The 6,212-nt window shown below is 46.9% G+C and overlaps 1 non-coding gene across 1 annotated transcript; it reads right to left on the bottom strand.

Moving 5' to 3' along the window:
• Positions 1-4,081: 4,081 nt before the first annotated feature.
• On the bottom strand, positions 4,082-4,153 carry TRNAE-UUC (transfer RNA glutamic acid (anticodon UUC)). Its single transcript has one exon. It is a non-coding gene; the product is annotated as a tRNA-Glu (tRNA).
• Between the last annotated feature and the right edge of the window lie 2,059 nt (positions 4,154-6,212).

Below are 6,212 nucleotides of genomic sequence, written 5' to 3'. Positions count from 1 at the left end.
AGTCCCTGAATAATTTTCAACTTACAGGAAGTTTGTAAAGAGAGTTCCCACATACCATTCACCCAGTTGGCCCCGGTGTTAACATTATACATTACCATGGTACATTTGTCAAAACTGTGAAGCCAGTATTGGTACCTTGTGTAAACTAAACTCCAGACTTTACGCAGACTTCACCAGTTTTTCCTCTAATGATTTTTTTTTTTTTTCTGTTTCAGGATGCAATTTAGAATATCACATGGCATTTAGCTGGCTTCCACTTTACCGGGATCACCCCAGCTGCTTCGTGATAACAGAAGATTCATTAGGAAGCTGTTGCAGTAGTCCAGGAAGGAGATAGTGGGGCTTGGACCCAAGTGTTAGAGGTCAGATTGTGGAAAGTGGACAAATTCTTGGTTGGAGGCAGAGTCAACAGGATTTGCAGGACATGGGATGTGAGAGAGAGTTAAGTATGATGCCAAGGATTTTAGCCTAAAACACTTGGCCATTCACTGATATGGGTGAGACTGACATAGGAAGACTATTTGGGGCTGGAAATCAGGAGTTTGCATTTGAACATGCTAGGTCTCAGTTGCTTATTGGACAGTGATTAAGTGGAGACGTCAAGCAGGCAGTTGGATACACGAGGCTGGATTTCAAGGATACATCTTAGCTGGAAATATAAGCTTGGCAGTCATTAGCTTAGAGGTAGTATTTAAAGTCATTAGGCTGGATGAGATCACGAAGGGAGTGGGTGAAGGCAGAAAAGAGAAGAGGGGGATTTCCCTGGTGGCGCAGTGGTTAAGAGTCCGTGCTCCCAATGCAGGGGGCCCGGGTTTGATCCCTGGTCAGGGAACTAGATCTCACATGCATGCTGCAACTAAGAGTTCACATGCCACAACTAAGGAGCCGGCAAGCTGCAACTAAGGAGCCCGCAAGCATCAACTAAGGAGCCTACCTGCCACAACTAAGACCCAGTGCAACCAAATAAGTAAATAAATGAAAAGAGAAGAGGTCTGAGGATTGAGCCCTGGGGCTGTGGAAGAAATTGGAAGGATGAGGAGGAAGCAAAGGAGACTGAGGAGGGGCGGCCATTGTGGTAGGTAGAAAAGCTCCTGAGATTGAGCCTAGAAGTCCAGGGAACCACTGTGTCCAGTACAGCTTACAGAGCCACCAAGATGAAGACTGAGAAGCAACTGTTAGATTTGGCAGTGGTGAGGGCACTGGTGACCTTGACAAGGTGGTGGGGCAAGAGTGGGTTCAACAGAAAATGAGAGGAGACGAGGCGAAGACAGCAGGTATAGACAAATGTTTCTGAAGAGTTTTCAGTAAAGAGAAGCAGAAAAATGTAGCTGTTAGAGAATATGGGATTGAGGGAGGTTATTTTAAGATGGGAGACAAGATAATGAAAATGATCTCATAGAGAGAAAACTGATGATGCAGAGGGGATGTGGAGAACTGCTGGGGCCCCATAGTAACACAGGTGAGAAGGGACGGGAACTAGTGCCCAGGAGGAGGGAGGGCTTCACCTGTGTAAGAACATTGGCATCGCATCAATGGTAACAGATGCGAGTATATGGAGACAGATGTAGGTAGGCGGAGGAAGCACGTGGAAATTCTCTTCAGACTGCTTCTATTTTCTTCATGAAGCTGGAAGCAAGACCACCAGCAGAGGGAGGAGGAACAGGAGAGGCTGGAGGTTTGGAGGAGAGAGAAGAAAGTAAAAATAGCCGTCGAGGGGGCTGAGAGAGTGCACAGAACTGGGGAAAGGCAGGAGCATGGATGGTCAACACAAAGGGTGTTTGAGGGCATGAATTTAAGGGAGACCAGTCAGCCTAGATATGTGTTATTTCCAGCCACGTTCAGCTGCTTGGGTGCAGGCTGGAGAAGTCACTGCGGTGGGGTCTTCCCAGATGAATATGATGGGAGAGAAGGGCCGGGGAGTTGGTATATGCAAGGAGCTGATTATAATGATAGATGATTGAATCAAAGCTGGGTAAGGAGGGAAGGGTGGATGTGATGGGGGTAGGTGTTGCTGAAAAGGGGGTAGGATCAATGGGTGAGAGACAGGGCTGACTTATCCCTGGAGGCATAGTGCCGAAGGCCCACAATAGTTTCAGGGGCCCACAAAATATTTTAATTTTAATTTAGTTTAAAATCAGAAGAAAAAAGTGAATATAATAAAAATGAATATATAATAATGGATCCAGCCTGGATTATATTCATCCTGATACCAAGGCAATCATAAAATATAACTTTTAGGGCTTCCCTGGTGGCGCAGTGGTTGAGAGTCTGCCTGCTGATGCAGGGGACACGGGTTCGTGCCCCGGTCCGGGAAGATCCCACATGCCACAGAGTGGCTGGGCCCGTGAGCCATGGTCGCTGAGCCTGTGTGTCCGGAGCCTGTGCTCTGCAACAGGAGAGGCCACAACAGTGAGAGGCCCGTGTACCGCAAAAAAAAAAAAAAATATATATATATATATATATATATATATAACTTTTAATATTCTCTCATAGAGGAAGGGGCCCATGAAGGCGAAGTGTCTAGGGCCCACAAAAGTCATAATGTGACCCTTATGAATGATCCCAGTGGATCCAAGTTCAATATTTGTTGGATTCATTTATAATGGCAAAAAAGTAAACATACCTAAGTATCCAGAATTGTTTGAGTCCAGGTACGATGGGGTGAAAAGATAGGAGTTGGTAATAGGAAAGTGTGATACTTAAAACTGAGATTATGGACTGTGTGAAGCAATTGGTAGTAACAAGGTTTGGATGGGAACATCCTTCTCACTGGTGGAGAAGAAACCAAGGTGATGGGAAGCTGGTTTTTTTGGTTATCTACTGCCATATTAACAAACATAGTGGCTTAAGACACTCACCATTTATCTGTTTAGCAACGATTTATCTGCTCATCCACGATTTATCTGGTAATATGGCTGCGCTCTGCTGAGCAGTTCTTCTCTTGGTCTTGCCAGGGCTCTCTCATGAGGCTGCAGTCAGCTGGAAGCTTGACTGGGGCTGGGTAACAGGACCTCATATGTGGTGGATGTTGCTCAGGGCATCTCAGTTCTCCTTCATGTGGCTTCTCATCTTCCAGCAGGCCTGACTGGACTTCTTTACATGATGTTGGAAGTTTTCTAAGAGGGCAAAGGGGAAGCTGTAAGACCTCTTGAAGCCCAGACTCTGGGGACTTACACAGTGTCATTTCTGCCACATTCTGTTAGTCAAAACAAGTCCTAGGACCAGCCCAGATGCAGGGGGTTGAGAAACAGACTCCACCTCTTGTTGCGAGGAGCAGCAAAATCACTGCAAAGTGTCATGTGGGACAAGAGGAACTGGAACTTTGCAAACAAACTATCGCACATGTTGGAAAAATTGTCTGTGTGGTACCAAATCAAGCATCACCAAGAATTTGACAGAAGTGAGAGTGAAGAGAGTGACAAGCCAGGCGCTAAAATCTTCAAAGCCTGAGGGAGTAGTGAGTGATACAATCTAATGCTATCAACTTCTAAAGCTTCAAGTATCTTTATTGTTTTATCAGTGAATGTGAGTGAATTTCATTAATGAAAAGGAATTCTTCATTTTTCACAACTTTGAGTCAGTCACTCATCAATTCAGACTATATCTTAAGGAAGGAACCTAAAACATGGGGAAAAAACCTATATGCATGAAAATTTGTAGCACTTTTATTTATCTGGGAGCTGTAGCCCCAGTGCCTGCCCCAGTCCCTAGGATGATGTCTGGCATGGAGTAGTAACACATAGGTGCTCAGTAAATATTTGTTGAATGAATTTAAAATGGCAAAAAGTAAATGCAACCTAAGTATCCAATAATGAGGGCTAGGTTAAATTTGGGTGTATCTATTTCATAGACTATCATGCAGCCATAACAAAAATTATGATTTTAAGGACTATCAATATATGATGAGGAGTAAAAAAAAAAAGCAGGATATAACATTACAGGTTCTGTGTAAAAACAGCTGGATAGGAAAAGAAGTCAAACAACAGCAGTGGTTTTATGAAGCAAATAGAATCATGAGTGATTTTTAACTTTTTTCTTTTTTTTTTTTTTTTGCCACACCACGAGGCTTGTGGGATCTTAGGTCCCCAACCAGGGATTGAACCCGGGCCACGGCAGTGAAAGTGTCAAGTCCTAACCACTGGACCACCAGGGAATTCCCCAAATTTTTAGTTTATTCTAAAAGTTCTTTAATGTTACTGAATTTCTTTTAGAGTAAGCAAAAGTTGAACACATTCATTTTGGAAAGATGAGAAATGTTGAAAAGCATCAATAAGAAAAAATAACCTATAACTCCATCATCCAGGAAAAAAAAATCACTGCCAACGTTGAGACACATTCTGTTTTGTTTCTTGCTTTTTTTTCCCTTCACCTGACGTATTCTTAGCTTTTAAAAATATATATCTTTAGACTTCCAGGAGGTGACTTTTTTTTTTTTTTTTTTGCGGTACACGGGCCTCTCACTGTTGTGGCCTCTCCCGTTGTGGAGCACAGGCTCTGGACACGCAGGCTCAGGGGCCATGGCTCACGGGCCCAGCCTCTCCGCAGCATGTGGGATCCTCCCGGACCAAGGCGCGAACCCGTGTCCCCTGCATCGGCAGGCGGACCCTCAACCACTGCGCCACCAGGGAAGCCCCAAGAGGTGACTTTTAATAGTCACATATGGTTAATATACCATAATCTATTTGACTTACAGTAATTTTGGACATGATAGATTCTTTGCAATTTTTCAGTGAAAAAAATAATAATAAATGGTCAGAGCCGTGGCATCACTCAACTCAAATTTAGAAAGCTCTTGAGGAAAGAGGTGATCAGAGTTCCAGGGAAGGTGGCTAGGAAGATAGGGTGGGTGTGGCTGTTCTGTCCAATGGAGAATGCAAGAAAAATTAGTCCAGCGGCTCCGACTTGTTGGGGGGGGTCTGTGGGAAGCTGCTCTGCACGGGCTAGGACTCCTCCTTCCCATGTTTTGAACTTAAAGATCGTGAAATTTTTTTTTTTTTTTTTTTTTTAATTTTTGGCTGCGTGCGGGCTTTCTTCGTCGCTGCGTGCGGGCTTTCTCTAGTGGCGAGCGGGGACTACTCTTCGTTGCAGTGCGCAGGCATCTCATTGTGGTGGCTTCTCTTGTGGAACATGGGTTCTAGGCGCGCAGGCTTCAGTAGTTGTGGCACACGGTTTCAGTAATTGTGGCTCGCAGGCTCAGTAGTTGTGGCACACGGGCTTAGTTGCTCCATGGCATGTGGGATCTTCCTGGACCAGGGCTTGAACCCGTGTCCCCCCACACCGCCAGGCGGATTCTCAACCACTGAACCACCAGGGATGTCCAAAGTTGGTGAAATCTTGATTTGAAGGACTAGAGATGGACAATGGTGGTCCTGATCTCTGCCCTCTTGCCTTGTGCAAACAAGAAACGGTTTCCCGCCCTTGCCTCTGCTTCGAACAGATATCTCTGAGCCATTAGCCTGGAGGGATAGAGCTCCCTCACTCACCCTACATAACTCTCTCAGTCTGAGCTCTGGGTTTGGGGCAGTCGACGATTAGCCTGAGGTCAAGAATGGATGTTTTCCGGGGTACACAGGTGGGAACTTGGGGGGCACATTTACAAAGTCAGGGGCGTTCCCAGTTCAGAGAAGCTTCCCAGTAGTGGTCACGAAAGTAGGGTAGGAAAGACAGACATGACGGAAGGAGGGATGGAGGGGGTGGGTGAGTGGGCCAGGCTAATACTTAGGCACGGATCGCTCCTGGAAGGTTGTGGTTGGCAATGAGGGGGGGAAAGAAGCGGACGGGGCGGAGGAGGAGGGGAGCAGACAGATTAAGCAGGTGATGTAGGATGTACAAATGGAGGAGGCGTGGGCTGGTGACAGGAGGAGGGCGAGGAGCGGCAAGTATGCCCCGAACGTGCATGGGATATATATGAGAAGCGTGATGGGAAGCGGGCTGGTGAGAGCAGAGGTGGGGCGTGGGGTGAGCAGTGCGGGTCACGAAAGCGGAGATGTGAGATGGAGAATAACGGCTGTGCACATTTGGCCGACCCTTTACAGTCTGTTCCCATTTAGACTCCCATAATTTCCTCCTCCCGTCAGGGAGAGCGAGGTGCGGAGAGGTCGGGCGGCTGCGGAGGGTGGGGTCCCAGGAGAGCGCGAGGCCCAGAGGAAGGGTGAGCGCCGGGGCGGGGGTGCGCGGTGCGTCGCCGGGGGTGGGCGCCGGGCGCGGGCGGG

The sequence above is a fragment of the Lipotes vexillifer genome, unplaced genomic scaffold (genome assembly GCF_000442215.2).
Source record: "Lipotes vexillifer unplaced genomic scaffold, Lipotes_vexillifer_v1.1 scaffold4, whole genome shotgun sequence".
Lineage (NCBI taxonomy): Eukaryota > Metazoa > Chordata > Mammalia > Artiodactyla > Lipotidae > Lipotes > Lipotes vexillifer.
This window is presented reverse-complemented; position numbering and strand designations above follow the sequence as displayed.